General features: G+C 45.1%; 1 protein-coding gene across 3 annotated transcripts in view; it reads right to left on the bottom strand.

The window, feature by feature from the left end:
- The window catches only part of ABHD6 (abhydrolase domain containing 6), a 70,917-nt gene that overhangs the window by 38,184 nt on the left and 5,740 nt on the right, over positions 1-26,993 (bottom strand). The window contains exons 1-2 of one of the 3 annotated variants that reach the window (XM_030926823.1): positions 17,606-17,948; positions 6,150-6,214 (exon numbers count right to left, since the gene is read on the bottom strand). The exons of 1 other annotated variant lie outside the window; for it this stretch is intronic. The gene's annotated coding sequence lies outside the window, so the exon portion shown is untranslated. Of the gene's footprint in view, positions 1-6,149; positions 6,215-17,605; positions 18,027-26,993 lie in introns of those variants that run through there. One more of the 3 variants, XM_030926812.1, reaches the window with a different exon arrangement.

Below are 26,993 nucleotides of genomic sequence, written 5' to 3'. Positions count from 1 at the left end.
GTGTGTGTGTGTGTTGGTGTGTGTGTGTGTGTGTTGGTGTGTGTGTTGGTGGGAGGAAAAGAGAGAAATAAAGCAAATATGGTAAAATGCTAACCACTGGGGAATCCAGGTGAAGGTTACATAATATTATCCTTTCAATCTTTCTTTAGGCTTGCAGTATTTAAAAATAACAAAGAAGCTGGGTGCAGTGGCTCATGCCTGTAATCCCAGCACTTTGGGAGGCTGAGCTGGGCAGATCACCTGAGGTCAAGAGTTTGAGACTAGCCTGGCCAACATGGTTAAAACCCATCTCTACTACAAATACAAAAACTAGCCAAGTGTGGCGGCAGGCGCCTGTAATCCCAGCTACTCAGGAGGCTGAGGCAGGAGAATCAGGAGAATCGCCTGAACCCAGGAGGTGGAGGTTGCAGTGAACCGAGATCGTGCCATTACATTCTAGCCTGGGCAACAAGAGCAAGACTCCATCTCAAAACAAAACAAAACAAAAACAAAAACAGATAAAAAACGAGGACAGGTTGGGCGTGGTAGCTCATGCCTGTGATCCAGCACTTTGGGAGGCTGAGGCAGGAGGATCACTTGAGCCCAGGAGTTTGAAGCTGTAGTAAGCAATGAATGCACCACTGCACTCCAGCCTAGGCAATGGAGTGAGAACCTTTAAAAAAAAAAAGACAGACTTTTAAAGAAATCAATGAACAAATATACATGTACACATGGATACAAGAAACCAGTAACTGTGATTGCATCTAAGGTGGGGAATTAGATAGCTAAGTGTCAGGAATAGACAGGAGACTTATTTTTCACTTTTTAAAACGTTTAAGTTGTTTCGTAAATATATAACCAATTCTAAAAATAAATACGTCATACAAAGTTAGGGGGGAATAAGCCAAAACGGTAGTTTTCAGTGTACTTTCTGAGATCTTCCTAAAGACTTACACATCTGAAGGCTAGAATGTGGGATGCATGAGAGTAAGGACTGGGTGTCCCCAGCACCAAGACTAGGACCTGACACATTATCGGGGCATTAGAATTCCAGCTGTATCAGAGGCCCTGCCCTGTCCTGTCTTATGAGCTTACATTACAGTTCATTCTAGCATGGAATGAAAAATACTTCAGGCTGGGTTCCGTGGCTCATGCCTGTATTCTCAACACTTTGGGAGGCAGAGGTAGAAGGATAGCTTGAGGCCAGGCATTCAAGACCAGCCTGGTCAACATGGCAAGACCTCATATCTATTTACATATATATATATGTGTGTGTGTGTGTATACACATATATGTATATACACACATATATATCATAAAGTATATAAATATATATTTCAAGTCCCATCATTCTCCCCAATACAACACCTGGAAGGACCTGGAAGCCAGGTGTGAACCTCTGCCTTGATTCCCAGCCATCTGTGCTAAGTGTGTAGGATTCACCAAACATAATACAGATTTCTTTAAGAAAAAGCATTAACATCTAGCAAATCATGGCTTTCCCTATATTTCCTGGGAAATGAAGCAATCTCTCCCATATGCCTCTATCGACTGATAGTTAATTCAATTTGATAACAAGTTCAATGCAGCACAGTATAACCTCCCAAACCACTGAGCACAATGGTCAGCATGCTTTTTCTGTAAAGCGCCAGACAGTGATGATTTTAGCACTGTGGGACACAGAGTCTCTATCACAGCTACTCAATCTGCCACTGGATGAGAAAGCAGCCATTGAAGATATGTAACAAATGAGTATGACTGTGTTCCAATAAAACTTCACAGAACTAGACTGTAGGCCAAATTTGACCTGTAGGCTCTAATTTGCCAACCCTTGATATAGCACATCAACCCTGTCACATAGGAAAGGCAGTTGTTTCATCCTGTTTTATAGGCTGAGGAAGTTGAGGCTCTGAGAGGCTAACTTGCCCAAGGTCACCCAGCTAGTAGTCGTGATTATGAAACAGGTTTCCAACTCCAATCCACTACCTTTGCACCAAGCTCCACTTTGTCTATTTTTTTTTTTCACAAATGGCCTTTCCTCAGTCTGTGTAACCTCTTTGCTGTTAGGTGTCTACATTCATCATCCCTAATTTCTCCATGAAGATATGAGCTCTCCATCTTCAAGAGGTTTCGCCTAGCAAGCACCTCACAGCCTGGAGAAGGAGACAGATGCACCCATAGGTGGGTTAGATGGTTCTTTTCATTACATACACATACTCTACTTGAGTACAGTCCTGAGTCTACAGTGATGAAAGCTGCCACCTCCCCAGGGCATAAGCACTGGCTTTGTCCCTGATGCAACTGCCCTCTCAGTTTCTTAGTCACTGTAAATAATTTTCCCAGCACACTTAAATCATTGGCCTGCTTTTCCTTCTGGAACCAGAGCTCCTTGAGGGTAGGGACAATCATGTATGTTCTTTCTCAGTGTCAAGTATGGCACAGGACACAAATAAGGTACAAATGAATCAATGAAAAGCAAATTTACAAAATGGGTTCCATCTGTTTCATTTCTTTCAGGAACAACCATTCCCAATGATTCTGTAAGAGACCTGACATCTTTCCTCTTTTAGTAATTACAAAAATCCCTGAAGGAGTCACCTATTTAACACTGGCTACAATTTACCCTGCTAGAAGGCATCACCATCAAGGAGTAAGCGAGTTAATCACAGACTGAAGGGAATCTGTACAGGTCTGCTGGAACATCGTGGGCTGTGAATAAGTTGACAAAGATGGGGACCGTCAGCTTTGAGAAGACTTTTCCACATCATACAAAGTCCTTAAAAACTGCTGGGAGCCACTGTGAATTCAGATTACTGAGCAGCAGGGAGTCCTTTGGACTAGGAATTAGAACAATTTATGCCCAAAGCCATATATATCATAGACTCTGACACTGGAGATGATAGCCCCAAAATGAAGGCACATCATCAAAAAAACCCCTCTCTGCTCTGTCGGTGCCTGCCAAAATGCCAGTCAGTTTCAGCAAAGGCCGCATCTGGCTCCATCTTCTATTTAACAGCAGAATAAAGTCTTCCCTAAGCAGCTTTTGTAGAACATGATCAATTTAGCAAGGTTTGGACTTATTACAGAAAACCCTGCACACTCTCCCTGACAAGGTCAAATAAATCCAGATCTTAGTTGAAGAAACCACAATTCTGAGTTTTCTGTACAGATAAAGAGTAGGCAATTTATTCCTACCTCTATGACATCCTTCATTTTACAAAGGACTTGCTTCAGCTTTCCTTTAAAAAGACAGCTCCCCTGCCATGCTGGTGTTTATTTCTAGAATACTCTATGTACCCAGGGGAGAGGCTGGAGGCAGAAAAAAACTGAAGCATTATAAACCAGGAACTGCCAATGGCCAAAAATCAGAGATCAACTAAGAAGTGTGACTTGAGTTTCCCAAAGCATGGGACCCATACAACTGAGAGTTTGCAAGATGACTTTAGTGAGTAGGAGAGTACTAAAGAGTGTTTCAGGGGTACACAGCATCGGATAACAACATATATACTAGGAAAGTCATCTCTTTTCAGCTCTTTTCAGTCCTGGTTGGGTCAAAGAGAAACTCTCAGTGTGGTGGTGTTAAACAGCTCTCTAGGCTGGGGGTGGTGGCTCATGCCTATAATCCCAGCACTTTGGGATGCTGAGGCGGGCGGATTGCTTGAGCAGAGGAGTTTGAGACTGGCCTGGGCAACATGGAGAGACCCCATCTCTATAAAAAATACAAAAATTAGCAGGGCATGGTGGCATGCGCCGTAGTCTCAGCTACTCAGGAGGCTGAGGTGGGAGGATCACTTGGGCCTGGAGGCTGAGGTTTCAGTGAGCTGAGAATGTGCCACTGCACTCCAGCCTAGGTGACAGAAGGAGACTGTTTAAAAAAAAAAAGGAGTAAATTTAAAGAAAAATGTTTAGTAGGTGATACATGAATCTAGCAAAAATCGTGGTGGTCGTCCATAAATGGCAGACTCGTGCGATGGATGGCACCAGGCTGGGGGCACCAGTGTGGCAGCTGGCCCTCTCCAACGTGGCTCTTCCACATGTCAGCTGGGAGACCTTGGCTTCCTCACCTATTTAATGAGAACATTCAAATAGTCACGTCTGTTCTTTCTTACTTTGGTGACTTAAACATTTCTGGAATTATGCCAGGCAATTAAAGAGTAGGATCTGGCTCGCCCCCACAAGAATCTTCTTTCCTATTAGAGTTCCCAGAACCTAAAACATCACCTGGCAAAGACTTGGTGCTTGCTCATGTTTATCGCCTGACTGAATACACTGAAAAAGAAAAACACTTCATTTTATCTATTTATCGTGTAAAGTGAGGCACCCCAGGGTTAAAGACACTGCGGCACAGTGTGAAGCAGGCAGTGCCAGGAAGGAGAGCTGGCCATGCTGGCACCAGGGAAAACATACTCTCACATCCCAGGCTCAGGATCCTCTGCCACTGCTTAACACCCAAGCTGTGCATTTGGGGGCCCTTATGTCTGAACACAGTGGCAAAGATTAATTGGATGGGGGACATGTCAGTGGATCCAGATAAACATTGAATCAGGGAAATGAAGTTTAATCTGGGGTTAGGGGTAAGGCACATCTCACAGTTTTCTTTTAATGTTCTCACTGATTTGAAAACTGGGATCTTGAGTTCCGATATCTTAGTCTTCAGGGTATAAAGTAAAATCCAAGAATAAACAACGTAAAACACTTTCATAGAATCTCATAGACACATCTCTCCTTGCTTCTCCTGACTTACTGATTTCTTTTTTTCTTTCTTTCTTTTTTTTTTTTTTTTTGAGATGGAGTCTCGCTGTGTCAGCCAGGCTGGAATGTAGTGGTATAATCTTGGTTCACTACCACCTCTGCCTCCTGGGTTCAAGCGCTTCTCCTGTCTCAGCCTCCTGAGTAGCTGGGATTACAGGCATCTGCCACCATGCCTAGCTAATTTTTGTCTTTTTAGTAGAGACAGGGTTTCACCATGTTGGGCTGGTCTCAAACTCCTGACCTCAAGTGATCCCCCTGCCTCAGCCTCTCAAAGTGCTGGGATTACAGGCGCAAGCTGCTGCACCTGGCCAACTTACTGATTTCTGCCGACAGTAATTGCATCAGTCTAACCTCCTAGATGCCAATGCATATTTCATTCTCCTACTTGCTCATCACTCCTGTTAGGCAAAGGTGAAGAGGCACCAGCACTGGAGTCAACTTGTCCAAGTCTAAACAAACTGCACTGCCCAATATATGGCAATTTAAACTTAAATTGATTAAAGCCAAAGAAAATTCAGACTTCGGTTCTTCAGCCACACTAGCCACACTTCAAGTGCTCAACAGCTACATGTGGATAAGAACTACCATATTAGACAGCACAGCCTTAGGGGACTTACATCCCTAAAAACTAATCCCTAAAAACCCAATCCCAGTTGGGTTCAACATTTACTAGGAATGTAAGGTAAAAAGAAAAATTGTCACCAGGTGTAGGACTTTGTATGAGTCAGACCGCAGCTCCCCTCAGTCACCACACTGGGTCCAGGTCCTCCCTTCCTCTCCCTCCTGTTTCTGTAAAGGCTACTCTTTCATGCCCCACAGTCCCACCACCATCAGCTGCCACAGGAATCTTCTCAGTTCACACCAAGGATCAGGCTATGCTGGTCTCATATCCACCAAATAAAATGTGAACTCTGACCGCCCCATGTGGTCCCAGCTCAACTTCCCAGTCCTGACACCCATGTCTTTGCCTGCACCCCAAATAACCAGCTCCCAGCCCCCATGCAAGCCCCACACAGCTTCATTCTGTCTTCCTTCCTGCTGACCCCTTGGTGTGGAGCACTCCCACGTCTGAGCTGCCTGATGAACTCTTCTCTGCCCTCAGGGCCGGTTCAAGTGTCCCCTTTCCAGGAAAGCATTGGGGCCCATGAGCCCATGCCTTCCAGACTCCCTTCAAATTCAGAGCCAGGTTCCCCCGCAGAGTCTTTCAAAACTATTTGTAGGGAGTTTTTAGGGTGTGCACCAGAGCTTTGAAAACCACCAGGTGCCGAATCCCTTCCCACCAGACCTACTGATCAGAGAAATCATGCAGCACAGTTTGGCCTGCAGAGGGCTCGGGAGCGGGGCTCCCAACAGCAGTCCCAGTCTCATTAAAGGCTGCCTTTTGGGGTAAATCTATGGTGGTCAAAATCCATACTCACTCTTCAAAGAGCACAGCCTTCTTTCCCAACTGCTACTGGCTCTGGCAGAAGCTGAAAATGAGATTCTGGAATCACAAGAAATAAAATGACAAAGTATTAACTCATACTAGGGAATATGAATGAAGTGCTAACAGCCAGCCAAATTGCTGGCTTCAGTGAAGGTGGAGTGCTCTGTTCCTCGGCACAGGCAAAGTACAAACAGCTTGTGGCTTTATACTACAAGCCTCTTGTAGTATAAACAAGGCTTTATACTTTATAGCCTCTTGTTCAGGTCACCTACCCCAGTGAGGCAATAAGGCAAATGTGCACAAAGGGCAGGGCATCTCAGATAATGAGCCAGGACTAGGAAGGACTGACAGAGGTCAAAGAAGAAATCTGGTGACTAGTCCAGCATGGAACGATAGTTCAAGCTCTCCTCCACTGGGGTTAGGGCTTACCTAAACAGTGTGTTCAGAAAGGAATGGAAGCAAGGCAGCAACCAATGGGCAAGTGAGGATAATATTGTTACCAGAGTGTCGGCACTGGTACTGTCAGGGGAGCTGCACCGCTCCAAAACTGGGCCAGGCAGAAGCAGGGAGGCACTACAAACTGCCCAGCAGCCAGAGAATGAGATGAGCAAAGGAAATGAAATCAGCAAAACCCCTGAATTGTTTCAGATGAATCGAAGAGTTAAATATAAAAAATAAAACCATCAAAGTTCTAGGAGGAAACATGAGAATTCTATTTTAAAAGTATCTCCATAGGAAAGGGCTTTCTAAGTAATGTCTAACATCCAGAGGTCATAACAAAAAGAGTATTAGTTGCATAAAAAACTTTTTAAATTTCCACATGGAAAGAGATGCAATGAACAAGATTAAAATTTGTAAATACTTAGACAACATAGTAATTTCCTTAATGTATAAAGGGTTCCCACAAATCAAGACCAACAACAGCAAAACCTGATACAAAAATGAGCAAATGATCTGAACAGGTAATTCACCAGGAACGAAATACAAATGACTCTTAAACATATAAAAAGATGCTCAATCTCATTTATAATAAGAGATATGCAAATTAAATCTACAGGGTGATGGTGATCTTCCTTTATTGTACTGGCAAAGAACAAGAAGTTTAATACAGACTGTGTCATTGAGGCTATGGAAAAATAGATGCTCTCATATAATGTACCAATTTGCATTCTCATCAGCAAACTCTACAGATTGCAATTTGGCAAAATTTGCGGATATGGAAAATGCACATATCCTTGACCTAATGATCATCTCTTTTTTGTTGTTTGTTTTTTGAGATGGAGTTTCGCTCTTGTTGCCCAGGCTGGTGTACGGTGGCACGATCTCGGCTCACTGCAACCTCCACCTCCTGGGTTCAAGTGATTCTCCTGCCTCAGCCTCCCGAGTAGCTGGGACTACAGGCATGTGCCACCACGCCCGGCTAATTTTGTATTTTTAGTAGAATCAGGGTTTCTCTATGTTGGTCAGACTGGTATTCAAATGCCCGACCTCAGGTGATCTGCCTGCCTTGGCCTCCCAAAGTGCTAGGATTACAGGTGTGAGCCACCATGCCTGGCTATGAGCTTTTCTTCTAGGAATTTATCTATGTTTATCCCTGATTATATGTGAAAATGTTTGTGTAAGAGTATTACAATAGTATTCAAAATGGCAAAAGATTGGAAATAATTCACATGCTCACATATAGTGAACTTATAGTTAAGTAAATGATGATATAGCTTTGCAAAGAAATACATGTAGCCATTAAATACAAATAGAAATTAAATGTAAACCATTTAAATAATGAGACAGTCCTATTTGTTCCTATGGGTAATGACCTCCAAGGTACATTAACTCAAAAAAGCATGGAACAGAAGACAGTGGTTAAGAGTAATACTTCTAATATTGAAAAACAGAGAGTGAGAGAGAAAACATATTTGTTATGCTTATGTATGTGGGAAATCCTTCTGAATGGACACAAAAGAAATTGGCCATGATTATGGTTAGCACTGGGAAACTGCAGGGCTGGGGACAGAAATGAGAGGGAGACTTTTCACTGACACCTTCTGTCCCTTTTGAAGTGCTACTATGTGCGTATTTAATGAAAAACTACAATATAGTTTTTCATTATATAGGTACTGTGGCTCACACCTGTAATCCCAGCACTTTGGGAGGCCAAGGCGGGTGGATCACTTGAGGCCAGGAATTCGAGACCAGCCTGGCCAACATGGTGAAACCCCGACTCTACTAAAAATACAAAAATTAGCCAGGCGTGGTGCTGTGTGCCTGTAGTCCCAGCAACTCAGGAGGCTGAGGCACAAGGATCGCTTGACTGGGAGGTGGAGGTTGCAATGAGCCACGACTGTGCCATTGTACTCTAGCCTGGATGACAGAGCGAGACTGTCTCAAAAACAAACAAACAAACAAACAAACAAACAAAAAAACTACAATATAAACTCCTCAAATAAAGTAGTCCATCTGTATTGTTCAATATGTTAGCCACTAGTCACATGTGGCTGCTTAAAATTAAATTGAAATTAAATAAAATTTAAAATTCAGATCCTCAGCTGCACTAGCCACATGTCAAATGCTCAGTAGCCACTAGTTTGTGGTTATCATATTGGACAGCAGAAATATAGAACATTTCCCTTATCGCAAAAGTTCTACTGGCCAGTCCCAGACTCTACACTAGTTCAAGAGGCCAGGCACCGTGGCGCATACTTGTAATCCCAGCACTTTGGGAGGCTGAAGCAGGAGGATCACTTTGAGCCCAGGAGTTCGAGACAAGCCTGGGCAATGTAGCAAGACCCCATCTCTATTAAAAATACAAAAATTAGTCGGGTGTGGTGGTACATGCCTGTAGTCCCAGCTAGAATCCCTTGAACCTGGGAAGCGGAGGTTGCAGTGAGCCAAGATCAGGCCACTGCACTCCAGCCTGGGTGACACAGTAAGACTCTGTCTCAAAAAAAAAAAAAAAAAAAAGGCCCATTAAAGACAGCAACCAAATATTAACTGTTTCGCATTATGAGGGAAGAAATACAAATGTGGATGCTGGAAGGACGGAAGATGAAACTCCCTCCATCTCCACACACGCTACGCAGCCTAGCAGCCCACTCTATTAACATTCAATGACTGGGGGACTACTGTCTACGTGACAGTCCAAAAGTTATGCCTGCATGGCAGGAACTTTAGTCCTTAAGACTCAAAGTCCAGTAGTCTAAGATAGAAGATAGGAATTTAAATTTTTCTAATGATAAACGTTCTTATCGTTCTATCCTGGAAACACGACCATCCATAAACCACAAATTCTTATCTCCTTTGTGGTTCTGGGAGAGGTACTGGTTAGATGGTTCACTCTCTCTTGCTTTGCACCAAAACTCTGACAACTGGTTCCTCATGGGGGTTCTCATTCAAGAACCAGTCTAGCCCACAGTCCCTCCCTGCTTTGGCCACCTGGGCAGCACCGTGGGAAAGAGAAGTCAGTCCAGTGAGGCTGGTCCTGTGGGTGGAGGATCAGAGAGAACCAGAAAGCAGTGCTACCTCATCCTCTAGATAAGTGACAGGCAGAGGGGGGACAGGCAGGCAGATCAGTCCGAGGCTCAGTTGGAAGGCAGGGGGGTTGTGTATCCTGTGCTACAGCTTTTAACAAATCACACTGGCCAAGAAGCAAGGCAATGAAACATGTCACACATGCACTGACCTGGCAACATCAGCCTCTTTGGTCAAGATGTGGGCTGTGGTGATAGTCTGGAATAACTGCCTGCTTGAAAACGTGTTTAAAACAAGACAACCCTACAGAAATACAAGCCAGTCTCCTGCTGGATAAAACAGGAGCCAAAAGCCACTTGACCCTTTACCTTCAAAGAGCCCAAAGTCTTCAGGCTCTAGTGGAGCCCACAACAGGCTTTGATCTGAACATTTCTCACTGAATTAGCATGAATACATGTACTGTCATCAGCCAGGTCACCCCTCAATGGTAAAGTGCTAGAAAGAGCATCATGTACATGACTATTTGCCACATCACTGAAAGGAATTAAAATAGCCCTCTATTGGTGTGCTATATAGCAGAGAGCAAAAATAGAACCTCAGCACCCAAAACATTCTCTGTTGGCCAAACTTGCACTTTTAAATAAGAGGAAAAGCAGGGAGGTCAAAGATGCTTTTGCCCCTCCCTCCCTCCCTCCCTTCCTTTCGAGACAGGGTCTCCCTCTGTTGCCCGACCTACAGTGTAGTGGCACTATCTCAGCTCACTGAAACCTCTGCTTCCAGGGTTCAAGCAATTCTCATGCCGCCTCCTCCCCAAGAAGCTGGGACTACAGGCATGCACCACCATGCCTGGCTAATTTTTGTATTTTTAGTAGAGACAGGGTTTCGCCATGTTGGCCAGGCTGGTCTCAAACTCCTGGCCTCAAATGATCCACCCGCCTCGGCCTCCCAAAGTGCTGGGATTATAGGCGTGAGCCACCGTGCCCCGCCTGGGGTTTTGCCTTTCTAAAGGAGGTGAAGTGGCCAGGTGCAGTGGCTCATGGCTGTAATCCCAGCACTTTGGGAGGCTCAGCTGGGCGGATTACCTGAGGTTAGGAGCTCAAGACCAGCCTGGCCAACATGGTGAAATCCTGTCTCTACTAAAAATACACAATTAGCCAGGTGTGGGGGCGGGCACCTGTAATCTCAGCTACTCAGGAGGTTGAGGCAGGAGAATCACTTGAACCTGAGAGGCGGAGGCTGCGATGAGCTGAGATGGAGCCATTGCACTCCAGCCTGGGTGACAGAGCGAGACTCCGTCTTAAAACACAAACAAAAAAAAGGAGGTGAAGTTGGTCTACAGTACCTTCTAACTGCAGGAACAAAGTTGATGTTAAACAAGAAAAGGAGCCCTGTTAATAAACACTGGCAGGCTTTAGCAGGACAAGACTTCCCACTCCCAGCACAAAGTCTAGCATTCAGGGTCCTTGTGAGCTGATCCACATCTTCTTTCTAGCCAGAATCTCCTCCCCGGAGACCTCAGTAGCCCAAGAAGATGAACACCAGAAAAAAGGATATATGGTAAAGCCACACTCAGAATTTCATAGCTAAGAGTAAAATACAGTTTTGTTTAGTACTTTATCCAAATAAATAAAACAAAAATCAAATCTATCTATTTTAAAAGCAATAGTAAATACTAAGCAAAATTTAGGTTATAATTACACTTCTGTGCTTTTTTTTTTTTTTTTTAATTTGGGACAGGGTCTTGCTCTGTTGCCCAGGTTAGATTGCAGTAGCGCACTGCAGCCTCGACCTCCTGGGCCCAAGTGATCCTTCCACCTCAGCCTCGTGAGTAGCTGGGACCACAGGCATGCACCACCATGCCCAGCTAATTTTTCACTTTTTGTAGAGATGGGGTCTCTCTATGTTACCCAGGCTGTTCTCGAACCCCTGGCCTCAAGAATCTTCTTGCCTTGCCCTCCCAAAGTGCTGGGATTACAGGTGCGAGCCACCATGCTCAGCCCTGTGCGAATTCTTAGAACAAAGACTTGATCTCGTGTAAACTGTTTTACAGTATAAGTTTTTCCAATTAACATTTGGTCATCACTGTGCTATCATAAGCCATTTTTGCAAAAATATCTTATGGCCTCACTGATTTCTCAAGGGCCTCTCAATTCTTTGATTTTCAAGTCTCTCCCCTAAAGGAGTGTTCATCCCTTCTCTTCATCAATTGTTGGCAGATCTCACATTGCCAGATCCTATTATTGCTTCGACACATCATCCAAGCAGTTCTCCAACCTCACTGGCTTTGATTTCATGAGACATTGCCTCCCTTAAGAGTCGCAATTTTACTTTCCATTGTTTGTATCATACCTGCAAACCATATGACGACCAGAGAGAGACCCAGAGTCAAAATATGGATGCTTCTGGAGCCTAACTGACCATCAGGGTTGAAAACAGAGGGAGAGATGATGAGGTAGGACCTAATTTTGCACATGGCTAGTCCATTAATATTTTCCTGTTATGAAAACTTCTGTTTCCCAGTCAGGTGCAGTGGCTCACGCCTGTAATCCCAGCACTTTGGGAGGCTAAGGCAGGTGGATCACTTGAGGTTCGAGACTAGCCTGGCCAATATGGTGAAATCCTGTCTCTAACTAAAAATACAAAAAAATTAGCCAGGCATGGTGGCACACACCTGTAGTCCCAGCTACTAAGGAGGCTGAAGCATGAGAATCCCTTAAATTCGGGAGGCAGAGGCTGCAGTGAGCCAAGTTTGCACCACTGCGCTCCAGCCTGGGCAACAGAATGAGACTCTGTCTCAAAAAAAGAAAGAAAAGAAAACTTTTGCTTCCCATCCACAATATGGAAACTGTGGAGAATCAGATGCTAGATACACTTAATAATCTGACTCCCTTATGACTATACCTGCACTGGCTTTCTGGTTTTTTTTCTCTATTTTCTCCACTCTCTCTACCTGTAAGATGTACTCTGTTTACCCCCAGTTATCCTTTAAAAAATCTTTCTGGTGGAGCTAGAAGTTATCTCCTTCACTTAGCCTTTCCTCAATCCCCCAGTAACCTTTGTTTCATTCTCCATGCCCCAGAATATTTGGTATGAATACTTCCTTCTCAAGACACTTGTGATTTGTATCTTGCGATGAAAACACTGGCTGGACTCTCCACTAGGCTGCAAGCCCCTCAAAAAGAAGTCTGACCACATCTTTGCCTCTGTCACAATACTTAGCATCCATTGTGCCTTGCCCTTGGCGGACTTGGTCAATGCCAAATGATAAGCTGGAAAGCCGAAACAGAACCAACTGCTGACTGATAAGAAACCACTCCCTGCAGCCATCACACAGACTTAGGGGGAGAAGTCATGAATCAACAGGGCTGCCCTACCAGTGTCAACACAGGCCATTCCTTCACTCTGCTCATACGGCTACCAATGAAAGAAACATTCATCAGAGCAGTATAGTTTTAGAAGTTTTAGTTTGGATGGGCAGCTGGGTCCTAGAGAAGTTAAGCAAGCTGCTCAATGTTACACAGCTTTCTCTTCCTCTCTGCTAATTCACCAGTGGCTGGCAGTGGCTCTCAGCATGATATTGAAGGCACTTAGGATTTGGTGCCTGCCCATCTCTCAAGAGTCATCTTCTTCTATCACTGCCTATCACCTGCCCTCCATCCCTTCCCATAATGATCTGTAACCCCCAGACACGCCGTGCTCTCCCATACCTCCAGGACTTTGGCACACCTGCTCCCCTCTCCCCAGCACACCTATTCTCCCTCTTGCCTGGCGAGCTCCAGCCTATCCTAAAAGTCTTGGTTATTAAAGCACTGCCCCTCTCTATAAATGCTCCTCTGACAGTTCAGTTTTGCAGCTCAACAACCTGGGTTCAAATTTCTGCTCTGCCACTGACCACTGTGACTCTGTTCTGGTTACATGCTTGCCATGTGACTGTAGCAAGGGACCTAACCTCTTAGAATTCTACCTCAGTGTGGGGATGAAATGGGATGATGCAAGGAAACGGTTCAAAGCAGTGACAGGTAGATATTAAGCAGTCACTCTGCACTGCTGGGATCTTGCCTGACTTCACAGGCAGAGTTAGGCAGCCCTGCCATACCTCCACCACCCTGCATGGCCACTGCTCAGGCCTATGGAGATGCCTGAGTAGTCTCTGGGCAGGGTCTGCATTGCCATCTTTATACTCTCAGAATCCAGTCCCATCCCCAGACTTCATCATATGTAAGGTCTGAATCCTTTTCTGGATATATCACAAGGCAAACACCCAATGCCAACAGCCAAACAGCCAAGCTTCTGGAAAAATGCCTAAGAGTAAAGGTTGCTGTTAATATATTACTTAAAAAGAAGAGGATCCCAACCCGCAGCAGTGTAAGAACCTCTGCCTATACCTCCTGAGTGCTGTCCTGCTCCCCTGAATCAGCAGTTTCCTTGGCACAGTACCAGAGAGTCGCACAAAAGCTCATGAGAGACCCCAAACCCATCCAGCCACGGGCAGCGACACCCTACGTGGCCTCTAGGATTGGGAAGCGTCAAATAGGATCCAGACGGTTTCTAAGAGTCTGGTTTAGGAGAATACCTTGATCTTCTTGGAAGAGGCAACTACATGCAAGGTCAGAAAGGACTTTAATGTTGTGAAAATCATGTCTGGTTTCAGTTTCTCAACTGTGGCACAAGTGACATTGGAGGCTATATAATTCTTTGTTGTGGTACTGTCCTGTGCATTGTAGGACGTTTAGCAGCATCCTTGGCCTCTATTCACTTGATATTACCTACAAGTTGTGACAACCAACAACAAAAAATTTAAAACTTACCCAGGTTTGGCCGGGCGCAGTGGCTCACATCTGCAATCCCAGCACTTTGGGAGGTCAAGGCGGGCGGATCACCTGAGGTCAGGAGTTTGAGACCAGCCTGACAAACATGGAGAAACCCCGTCTCTACTAAAAATACAAAATTAGCCAGGCGTGCTGGTGCATGCCTGTAATCCCAGTTCCTCGGGAGGCTGAGGCAGGAGAATCGCTTGAACCCGGGAGGTGGAGGTTGCGGTGAGCTGAGATCATACCACTGCACTCTAGCCTGGGCGACAGAGCGAGACTCATCTAAAAATAAATAAATAAATAAAGTACCCAGGTTTGGTGGTACACACCTGTGGCCCCAATTACTTAGGAGGCTGAGGTAGCAGGATTGCTTGAGCCCAAACGTTTAAAGTTACAGTGAGCTATGATTGCTCCACTGCACTCCAGCATGGGTAACAGAGTGAGACTCTGTCTCTATAAAAAAAAAAAAAAAAAAAATTAAGATTCAAATAGGAGAAATTTTTTAATAAATTTTTTTTCAACTTGCAGAACTAGCTTCCCAGCATCCTCCGAACACTTAGCTTTGATGGGGATATCCTTGCCTCTTTTCTTTTGAACACTCATCACAGTAATAATTGATCTAATCACCAAAATAACCAGGAGTTTCATAAAAAGTATGACATAGTGTGCCAGGTGTGGTGGTGTACACCTGTAGTTCCAGCTACTTGGGAGGCTGAGGTGGGAGAATCACTTGAGCCCAAGAGTTCCAGGCCAGCTTGAGTAGGAAACATAGTGAGACTTCATCTCTAAAAAATAAATTTTTTTTAAAGAATATGACATAGTGAAGCTGTTTTCCACTCTCAGCTGCCTGCTAGCCTACTAGGATAAACACTCATCCTTTATTTATTTTTTTATTTTCTGAGACTGGGTCTTACTTTGTCACCTAGGCTGGAGTGTAGTGGTGCAATCTCAGCTCACTGCAACCTCGACCTCCCAGGCTCAAGCAATCCTCCCACCTCAGGCTCCCAAGTAGCTGGGACTACAGGTGCACAACACCCCTCCCAGCTAATTTTTTTTTTTTTTTTTTTTGGTAGAGATGGGGTTTCGCCATGTTGCCCAGGCTAGTCTTGAACTCCTGGGTTTAGGTTATCCTCTTGCCTTGGCCTCTCAAAGTGCTGGCCACTTTGAGGTGTGAGCCCACCACACCCAGTCAAAACACTCATGCTTGCCTCTCTTCCCTCTAAACCCAAAGATAATCTTTGAGTCTAACCTCTTGCCCCCAGGATAGACCTCACCCAACACATACTGCAAACCAGGATCACCTCTAAGGACAAGTTTTTTCTCACATCAAGTTTCAGAATTACTTCCCAGTTGCACAAACTGCATTCCCATCTTTTACTCTAGGTTTGCAGATGCTCACAAAACTCAAAGGTCATACATTTTAAAAGCTAAAAAAAAAAAAAAAAAACAGAAGGGCAATTCCGTCTCTAACTACAAAGACAATGGGTAATTTAGAGTTGAAGAAAGCCACAGAATGTGTCGAAAAAGGCAAAATAATAAAAATAATAAAAAGATGAAAAGAGAGTTGGAGAAAGTCTCATAGGCCTTTCTGAGCACAAAAAATGGTTAACTTCTGCAGAGTCAGTGTGAGCCATTTATTAATGATTTTTTTTCCAGTAATTCAAGGTAGTGGTCAACTACCACTCTTCATAATAACAGCTGCTGCTTTCTGAGTGCTTAACACACGCTGGGCCCTGTGCATTATTTTATCTAAATATTGCCACTACCCTCTAAAGTGGATACTGATACCAGAAACTGAGAGGCCCTTGCTGGTCTGAGAACGAAATTTTAGAAAAATAAATTGGTGCTAGACACACAGGTGATTAATTTCTCTTATTTCTAATTTCCTATATTTGATGTTCTTGATAAGAATTTGTTGAAATTGGGTAAAAAGTCTACTGGTTCGATGCCGGGTGGGGGAGGGTGGGGGGAGGGGGGTGGTTCTGAGGCCAGACTCACTTCGTGTCCTGGGAAGGGACCACCTCTGGAAGCCTCATATTCCTGCTCTCAGGAATGGGCACAGCGGTGGTACCTACCTCAAGGGGCCGTTGGGGAAAGTATGGCAGGTAATTATTTTAAGGGGCTTAGGACAGGGCCTGGCACACAATATTTGCTTATTCTATGTCAGCTCTTATTCATTACAAACTATTTTAAACTCTTAGCCAGGTGGAGCCACTAGGGATTTCTGAGCAGGCAGGAGCAGCGGGGAGCGGGGTGGTGAGATAAATGCGGGCCTCTAGGTCCCAGCTGGAGTAAGACCCCCCTTTATTTCCTTTTCTTAACTACCCAGCTCCTGGGGCACACAAAGGGCTCAAAATATATATTCCCTGCATGCACAGTATCTAGACCCTCTGGCATCCTCTTCCTCCCCCACTCCCCCATGCCTCACTCTGTCAGCGGGCCTCGCTGTGGGCTCAGGGGTGCAAACCCTGCACGTGCACTGCCCTGCAGCCGGCGTTACACAATCCGCATTTCTGAGGCAGCCGGGAAGCCGGTGTCGCCGTAGGCGGGGGACCGCAGGTTGCCGGCGAGTACCTGGCTGGACAGCACCCTGACTCAAGGGTTTCGACAAGGAGAGGGTGCAAGGGCACGGGAGCCGGGGCAGGCTGGGGAAAGGGAAACTGAAAGGCTGCTCGGGGAGGGGAGTATTAGCGGAGAGAGATCTGGGGGGCGGCGCGGAGGCGGCGCGTGACACGAAGCAAGATGCTGTCTGGGAGGGCGAGCTGCAGTCCTTCTCCATGAAATGGGGGAAACGGGGCTGCAGGAGCCCCAAAATCCTCTCAGCACTGCGAGGGGCGCCTAAGGGCTGCTGCGGGCGCAGGGGGTGGGTAGGCGGAGTAGAAAGAGGGTGCAGGTCCCGACCCGTCCTCACTCTGTCCCCTGGCTTCAAGAGGCTGGCAGCCTGGACCCCGGACGTCGGGCGCCGGGGTTCGGGCAACTCAAACCTATCCAGGCAGCGGGAGGTGGGGGCAGCGTCCGCGCGGGGAGCGTAGTGGAAAGGCAGGTGCAGATCCCCGACTCTTTCCACCCGATGCGCTGCTGCCGGGAGGCATTGGGGTAGAGGTCACGGGGCCATCAAGGCGCCCCATCCCCCTAGGGCCGAACCACCGCCCATCCGCCCGCCCCCGCTCACCTGACCGGCCTCAGCCGCCTGGGTCCCGCCTCCGGGCCTGGACCCCGGCCCTCGGTCCCTAGCCCCGGACTCGGACCTGCAGCCGCGCTCCTACCAGCGCCGCTCCCAGCTCGGGCGCCCAGCCCAGCCGGACCCCTTAAAGGCGCAGCGTGCCGGTTCGCGTCCTCCGACAGAAAAGTGGGCCCCGCCCGGACCCGGCGCCGCGCGCAATCCCCCAGCGGCCGCGCTCTGTTTGGGGCTCCAGGGCGCTTCCGGGGCGCTTATCCCCAGCTCCTCCGCGCGCGGGCTCACAGAGTTAAATCCCGAGGATACAGTTAGCGTCCCGCACAACCCGACGCCGGCAGTGGTCTCCTAGCACCCGAGAGCCAGGGCGAGAACAGGATCGCCTAACGAGGTACCGGGGGTGGAGCCCGAACGCCCGGTCCCGACCCTGGCGCCCCGCCCTCGAGCGCACAAGGTGGCGGGGCGCGCGGAGGACCTCTGAGCCCGCAGAGCCACACACAGTTCCACATCCCTGGCCCGAATTCTTCCCAGCACTGTTTCACTTATGGAGCACCTACTGTGTGCCTGGCGCGGCTGGGCGTTAAACCCGCCAAAGTGACTCAGGCAGGATCTCTGGATCTCTGCCCCGAAAGGCATCAGAGAGAAAGGGACAGGCAGGGGTTCTCAGGCAGCAAAGCAACATTGCTTGACATCGGTTGTCTCACGTAATCCTATGAGGTAGGCACTGGGGTCGGCTTCTTTTCTCAGAAGATACCGATGCTCAGGGAGGTGAGGGACTTGCCCTGGATAGTCCAGGAAATGGGAGAAATGGGGGCGCAGGAGCCGCCAGATCCTCTAGACACTGCAAGGACTCCACCCCAAGGAACACCGTAGGCGCTCGTGCTCCCGCCCTGGCTTTAGGGTGCTTGGAGACAGTTGCCGGCGTTTGGTAGTGTGGGACGTCAGTCTGTAAGGACACAACTGGGAATTCCAACTCAGGATCGTCTGACTCCAAAGCTATGCGGGAGAAATGGGCGTCTGGAAAGACCTTCGGCCACCTCTAGTTAAACCCCTGCTATGGTCATTTCTTTCTTTTAGGGACAGTTAAACCCCAGCTTGGCCTGGCTACTCTTCCCTGTTTTTCATGTCTCAGTTTAGCTGCCACTTGCTCCAGGAAGCCTTCAGTAAGCCCTCTTTGGGCTCATACTGCACTGTGGGCTTCTTTCATCAAAACATATATTCGTTCATTTAAGACATATTTACTACACCTGTTAGGGGCCTCAGTGGCACCCAGGTCTTCCTGCTGCACTGAGTGCTTGGCCTGCTTGTCTGCCTGCCATTCCAGACATTAAGGCGCCAGGGCCCAGCCGGATTCTCTTGGTGGTTTAAATGCACCACAAAGGCAGCCTTTGGGCCTCAGCCTGCCAAGGCCTCAACGCTGGTGGAGCCTGGCTGAGTGGGGCAGGTTCTTGGTTTTAAGAATAGGACATGGTCAAGAAATCCCAGAGATGTGGCAAAAGGGCATCTCTGAAGCTACTAGTGAGCCCCATGCCTGTAAACCCTGCTCTGCAGGGCAGCTGGAATTCATCTGGAATTTGGGACAGTCCCCCTGACTTGGGCTGGAGCATTTTCCTTTAAATTGTTGGCTGCCTTATCACTCAGACTTCAAGGGCTGCATGTGATTCACTTCAGGGAATGGCCCCCGAATTTCAGTGGCAATTTACTCACCAAAGAGTGGGTTGCTCAGTCCCACCTCTCTGGCTTTACCTCTCCTCATGGCCGAAGCAGAACCTTTCCAAGCCAGCAGTCCACCAACATCCCCAGAGCAGGTCCATAGAGGTAGCACGAACTGTGGGGATTAAATGTCCTTCAGTCACTACTGGCCGCCTATTGGATTAGCATCTTGGGCTCAGGAACATTCACCAAAACAGGAGTCCAGCGGATGAACAACTAAATAGACAATGAAATTGATGAATGACTTCCTGGAAGGCCCCAGCCTAGAAGCCATCAATACACTTTACCTGGTATAAAGTTTAAAATAATTGCTCTTTAGTCTTTTCATTTTCCCTCTCCAAAACCTTAAAAATGGGTAGTTCATCAGTTTGGTGGGTTTTTTATTTATCCTCGGGATAATTTCTATATCCCGAGGGTTTTTTTTCCCCTCAGAGTTTTATATTTTGAAACACCTTTTTAAGCCCCACGTGGGATTCACATTCTGGGTGACTTATCTCCACTGGATGACTGACAGGAGAGAAGCCTTGTTAGCTCCAGTTTTACAGTGAAGGTGGCAAGAGGAGATAAGGGAACTCAACTCTGACCCCTCCCTGAGTCGGTGATGCCCCTGAGTACTGTCACTGAGGAATCAGGGCCTAGGTAGGAGGCCAGGGAGCAGTCCCGGGGGCCTGGTACTTTCCAGATGGTGCCTTTAGTCATCCCAAATAGAAACTCCTTATCAGTGGACAGGTCTCACCCTAGCATTAAGAAAGAGTTTTGAAACCTTTCTTCTGCCAGCAGTTGCAGTGGAATGCTCCAGGATTCACTCTGCCATGAAGCCTGTACATGTCTCCCAGATGCAGCAGCACAGCTATCAGAGCTGAAGGGTGCCATTATTTAATGCGCACCTACTACCTTCAGCCACAGGGCATCAAATCACTTAGTCCTCACAACACATAGTGAAATATGCTCACCTGTGAGATATACTAACCCACTTTACAGACACACCGAGGTGCAGAGGGGTTAATGGACTCACTCAAGATCCCACAGCCAGCACATGGCAGGGCCAGCAGTCAAAAGAGTTCACTCATTCATTTATATATCAAACATTACTGAGAACCTACTATATACTAGGTACTGTCTAGGTACTGTCTGGATGAACAGAGACATACTTCTTGCCCTCAAGGACTTAGAGTCTATTTATAATAATAAAATATTAGAGTTATTTAATCAGGGAATCACACACAAACTATGATGGAATCATACAAAAGCCATGTCAGCACATGGAAATGTGTGTAGGAGGAAAGTGAAAAACACAAGATACCATGTGTACACAGACACCAGCTGGGCAGCACCCATGAGCTTATGAGTCATTCGTACCATCTATTCCTCAGGCATTTGCTGTGTGACAACTCTGAGCCCTCTGCCCAATCTGGAACTCCAATATCACTGCCTCCTAGCAGCCTTACCTGACTATCCAGGCAAAATTAATTTTTCCATTGTCCACACCCCTGTAGCACATTATACATACCCCTGTAGCACATTATACATGTGGATATGTTTATTTATTTAGGCAACTCTCAACTTACAGAGTTGTGAACTCCTTTTCCACTTCCATCTCCCCAGGAATACCTGAGATTGGATAATTATTAAGAAATATGTTTAGGCCAGGCACGGTGGCTCACACCTGTAATCCCAGCACTTTAGGAAGCCGAAGCAGGAGTATCATCTGAGGTCAGGAGTTCATGAGGCATCTGCCCCTGTGATCCAATCACCTGCCAGGCTCTTTTTAACAACCAGCTCTTCTGGGAAATAATAGAATGAGAACTCACTCACCCACCACCCCTCCCCACCAAAGGGCATTAATCTATTCACGAGGGACCTGCCTTCATGACCCAAACACCCCCATTAAGCCCACCCCCAATACTGGGAATCACATTTCAACATGAGATTTGGAGGGGGCAAACATTCAAACCATATCACCAAGGTCACACAGCTAGTCAGTGATACTGCCAGAATTCAAACAAAGTTTTGTATGTCTGAGCACAAAATCTGTATTCTAACCATTCAGCCACCTGCTGCCATGACAAGTAATGGAATTAAATAAGAAGAATATAACAAAATCTCACCTTAAAAAGCTTGTACCCAGCATTTTATGAAATAATAACATTTTTAGGCTAAAAATACTTATTTCCAAATGCCTTAAAATATTGCTTATTCATTTATTTGTGAATTAAATGTTTACAAGCATTTACTTAGCATAGGACCCAAGCTGTGGTAGATAAAATTTTACTCCTTCCTTTAAGGAGAACAGTCTAAATTATATACACCTGAAAAAAAGAACATCCATGCAAGAGTTAAGTAATAAGAACATATCACAAGACAGCAAGTCAACATATGTCAACACATGTCATATGTAGTATATGATCATAGAAAGGACTCACTAATTAGGAAGTTCTAAGATTGTAATTCCTACTATATTGATTCATTCGCTGAAAATGCCAGTTGAGCGCTAGGCCAGAGAGTGTCCTGGATGGGAAGGAAAGCGAGAACTTTGAGAGAGCAGTATCACTGCACCTGCAGCACTCTGATAAGCTTAGGCTTGCCAAGCACCTGAAGAGAAGTGGGAAGATGCTGTAGTTTGAATATGGTTTGTTGATCCCCACAAATCTCATGTAGAAATTTGATCCCCAGGGCCGGGCGCGGTGGCTCAAGCCTGTAATCCCAGCACTTTGGGAGGCCAAGACGGGCGGATCACGAGGTCAGGAGATCGAGACCATCCTGGCTAACACGGTGAAACCCCGTCTCTACTAAAAAATACAAAAAACTAGCCAGGCGAGGTGGCGGGCGCCTGTAGTCCCAGCTACTCGGGAGGCTGAGGCAGGAGAAAGGCGTAAAACCCGGGAGGCGGAACTTGCAGTGAGCTGAGATCCGGCCACTGCACTCCAGCCCAGGCGACAGAGCGAGACTCCATCTCAGAAAAAAAAAAAAGAAATTTGATCCCCAATGTTGGAGGTGGAGCTTAATGCCAGGTGCTTGGGTCACGGGGACAGATCACTCATGAATAGATGAATGCTCTCTGACAGGGAGGGGTGGTGAGTAAATGAGTTCTCACGCTATTATTTCCCATGAGAGCTAGTGGGTATATAAAAAGAGCCTGGCAACTCCCCACTCTCTCTCTCTTGCTTCCTCTTCTACCGTGTGATCTCTACACATGTACACTCTACTTCAATGTCCACTATGAGAGGAAACATCCTGAGGCCCTCACCAGATGGACAGTCTTGATCCTTCCAGCCAGCAGAATTATGAGCCAAATAAACCTTCCTTTCCTCCTCTCCTCCTCTCCTCTCCTCCTCTCTTCCTCTCTCTCTCTTTCTTTCTTTTCTTTTCTCTTCTCTTCTGTTCTTTTCTTTTCTTTTCTTTTCTTTTCTTTTCTTTTCTTTTCTTTTCTTTTCGGCAGAGTCTTGCTCTGGTGCCCAGGCTGGAGTGCAGTGGCACAATCCTGGCTCACTGCTACCTATGCCTCCTGGGTTCAAGCAATGCTCCTGTCTCAGCCTCCTGAGTAGCTGGGATTACAGGCACATGTTACCACACCCAGCTAATTTTTGTATTTTTAGTAGAGGCAGAGTTTTACCAGTTGGCCAGGCTGGTCTCGAACTCCTGACCTCAGGTGATCCTCCTGCCTCGGCCTCCCAAAGTGTTGGGATTACAGGTGTGAGCCACCGTGCCCGGCCTAACCTTATTTCTTAATAATTACCCGATCTCAAGTATTCCTTTATAGCGACATAAAATGGACTAAGACAGAAGGCGATGGAAAATTTCCAAAAGATTAACCTGGACCTTTAATAAGAGGTAAGGGATACTAACACGCAGAATGATTGGGACTCCACTGCTAAAGACAGAAAAAGGTTAATGTAAATCCAAATTAGGATAAAAAAGATGAATGCAAAAGGAACGGAGCATATGGAATGTTAACAGATGGCAGAGGGAAAGCCAAACTACCAGTTTCCTATTTTACATCATCTTGATCATGGAGAACGATTTGATCAGGCAAAAATATCATAAAGAGGGAAACTGAGCTCAGGATAGGAAGAAAAGATGGAGAAAGAGCACATAAAAATTTAAATTAGTTCAAATTACCAGATCAAGAGAAATTACTGCCCAAGATACTAAAAGGATATTTAAATGTGATCTCAAGAAACATATTCAGTGATCTTTGAGAAATTAATGCTAGAAGATTTTAATGGGTGAGAGCCCCATTTCAAATAAAGGAGAAAGACTGATACACAGATCTCAAGACCAAGAGGTATGGTGTTGATTTGTAGCAAAGTTCTGCATCTGATTATTAAACTAAAACAAAAGAGGTAAGTACAAGATCTCTTTTGGGTTCACTGTGAATAATCACACCAAAGGAATAATGTTTCACAGTTACTAGCATAAATAGACCTGGAGACCGTTGCAGAAAATTGCATACAGAATCTTGACTGTAGTAGGCTTTGAACAAAACATTTTATAATCTGTTTATGGAGAAGATGAAGTAATTTAGACTTTGAAATATCACAGTTTGGTGGAGTCATAGAAGGTTAAACAACAGTGGCCCAATTTTGTTTAAGCTGACAAAATGAGACTGGAAGCAATTTTTTTCTTCCTTCCTCCCTCCCTCCCTCCCTCCCTTCGTTCCTTCCTTCCTTCCTTCCTCTCTTTCTCATTTTCTCTTTCTCATTCTCTCTTTCTCTCTCTCTTTCTCTTTCTCTCTTTCTTTCCTTCATCTCATTATGTTGCCCAGGCTGGCCTTGAGCTGCTTGCCTCAAGCCATCCTCCTCCCTCAGCTTCCCAAAGTACTGGGATTACAGGCCTGAGCCACCATGTCCTGCCTGGAAGCAATTTTCTAATAAAATGCTCTAGTTCTTTCTTCTTGAAATTTTTTTTTTAATTGAGATGAACACAAATTCAGACTTCTCATTAAATTTTAAATTAAACAAAGCTAGGAAGAAAATTGAGATTCAAAACTGTTACAATAATTTGGAATATGCCAAAAACATTATGGTGAAATTTAACCATCCCACCTTTAAGCTTTAAAATCCGAATTGAAGGCTGGGCACAGTGGCTCTCACCTGTAATCCCAGCACTTTGGGAGGCCGAGGTGGGCGGATCACAAAGTCAGGAGATGGAGACCATCCTGGCCAACATGGTGAAACCCCATCTCTACTAAAAATACAAAAAATTAGCTGGACATGGTGGTGTGTGCCTATAATCCCAGCTACTCGGGAGGCTGAGGTGGGAGAATCCCTTGAACCAGGGAGTCGGAGGTTGCAGCGAGCCGAGATAGTGCCACTGCACTCCAACCTGGCGACAGAGCAAGACTTCATCTCAAAAAAAAAAAAAAAAAAATCCAAATTGTATCTCAGCATATGGTAGACCAGATGCAGCCTTCTCAACTCATCTCTATTCTGGATAAAATAGACTTTTTCATATGTTGTTGGGCTGACATGTATCAAAATAAGAGTAGGGGACAGTGAGCAACAAATAAATGTGAAATGCAGTGTTGTCCTGAGAACAAATGTTTATCGTACCCATAAACAATATTGGGAGACTAAACTTGGCCAGCTATAACTTTAAGGAGCTGAACCTGAAAGCTCCATGTTTAGCCGGGACCCTCAAATGAGCTATAGCAGTGCCAGATGCTGGCGTGCCTTCACTACTATCATGTAGAAAGAAGGATACTCTCTGTAAACCACCCAGAATTCTCGTAGATCATAATTCACCACATACGAGCTTACTGAAAGAAGCCAGACACAAAAGAGCAGATACTGTATGAGCTCACTTGACAAAGTTCAAAAACAGAACAACTACTCTAAGATGTTAAAAATTAGAAGTGGTTGCCTTTGGGGGGAAATGACTAGAAGGGGGCTTGAGGCAGGTATCTGAGGTGCCAGTAATTATTCTGTATCTTTATCTGGGGTGGTAGTTATCCAAGTGTATTCACTTGTGCAAATTTCTCAAACTACATACTTATGTGCAATTTTCTATATGTATGTCATGCTTAAATACAAATATATTCTTAACAATAAAGTCAAAACCAATATCACCATCACACACAAAGAAATGAGTCACAATGAGACAGAAAGAGAGAAAGAGAGAGAGGAAGAAGGTCAGCAGTAAGGGCAAACAACCAATTTATAGAGTCCCCAAGTTTCTTTGTATATAAAGATATATTTGTATGTATTTATTTAATTTGCATTAATTTCTTTAATTTGCATATATTAAAGAAATATGTGCAAATATTTAGAATTTTATCATGCAAATATATATAATTTTATAATTCTATATATTTTCATATAGAATTATTAAATTATAAACCAATTATGTGTGTAATGTTAGCACAAATAAAAGGTGGAATCACAAAAATTAGTAAACAACAGTATATTTCTTAAATAATTGGACATGTTTTTAAAGGAACAAATAGAAATTTTTAAAATAAAATATCTATTTTGAAGTTGAAGGAATAGATATCAAAGAATGTGAATGGATACGCAATACCCAAAGGATGAGTGAAACAACAGGTAAGATACAGCTAATGAGACAATTGATTTGGTAGCCAGATCTGAAGACATTTTCCAGAATTCAGTACAGAGTGATGACATGACTAAATATGAAAAAGACATTATGGAATATGAAGGATAGACTGAGAAGGTTTAATATTTAGTTAGTGTGAAAGGTGGAGAGTAGGAGGCGAGGCCATATTTGAGGTGGAAATGGCTGAGAATTTCTAGGGCAGGAAATAGAACGTGACTCCACAGATAAAGGAAGCACAACATTTTTTTTTTTTTTAATTTCCATAGGTTTTTGGGGAACAGGTGGTGTTTGGTTACATAAATAAGTTCTTTAGTGGTGGTTTCTGAGATTTTGGTGCACGCATCACTCAAGCAGTATACGCTGTACCCAACGTGTAGTCTTTTATCCCTCACCCCCTTCCCACCCTTTCCCTGAGGCCCCAAAGTGCATTGTATCATTCTTATGTCTTTGGATCCTCATAGCTTAGCTCCCACTTATCAGTGAGAACATACGATGTTTAGTTTTCCGTTCTTGAGTTACTTCACTTAGAATAATGGTCTCCAGTTCCATCCAGGTTGCTGCGAATGCCATTATTTTGTTCCTTTTCATGGCTGAGTAGTATCCTATGATGTGTATGTGTATATATATATATCACATTTTCTTTATCCACTCATTGATTGATGGGCATTTGGGCTGGTTACACATTTTTGCAATTGCAAATTGTGCTGCTATAAACATGCATGTGCAAGTATCTTTTTCATATAATGACTTTTTTTCCTCTAGGTAGATACCCAGTAGTGGGATTGCTGGATCAAATGGTAGTTCTACTTTTAGTTCTTTAAGGAATCTCCACACTGTTTTCCATAGTGGTTATACTAGTTTACATTCCCACCAGCAGTGTGGAGGTGTTCCCTTTTCACCACATCCACGCCAACATCTATTATTTTTTGATTTTTGATTATGGTCATTCTTGCAGGAGTGAGGTGGTATGACACTGTGGTTTTGATTTGCCTTTCCCTGATCAGTAGTGATGTTGAGCGTTTTTTCATATGTTTGTTGGCTATTTGTATATCTTCTTTTGAGAATTGTCTATTCATGTCCTTAGCCCACTTTTTGATGGGATTGTTTGTTTTTTCTT

The sequence above is a fragment of the Rhinopithecus roxellana genome, chromosome 1 (genome assembly GCF_007565055.1).
Source record: "Rhinopithecus roxellana isolate Shanxi Qingling chromosome 1, ASM756505v1, whole genome shotgun sequence".
Classification (NCBI taxonomy): Eukaryota; Metazoa; Chordata; class Mammalia; order Primates; family Cercopithecidae; genus Rhinopithecus; species Rhinopithecus roxellana.
Note: the sequence above shows the minus strand (reverse complement) of the source record. Positions and strands in the feature narration are given on the sequence as shown.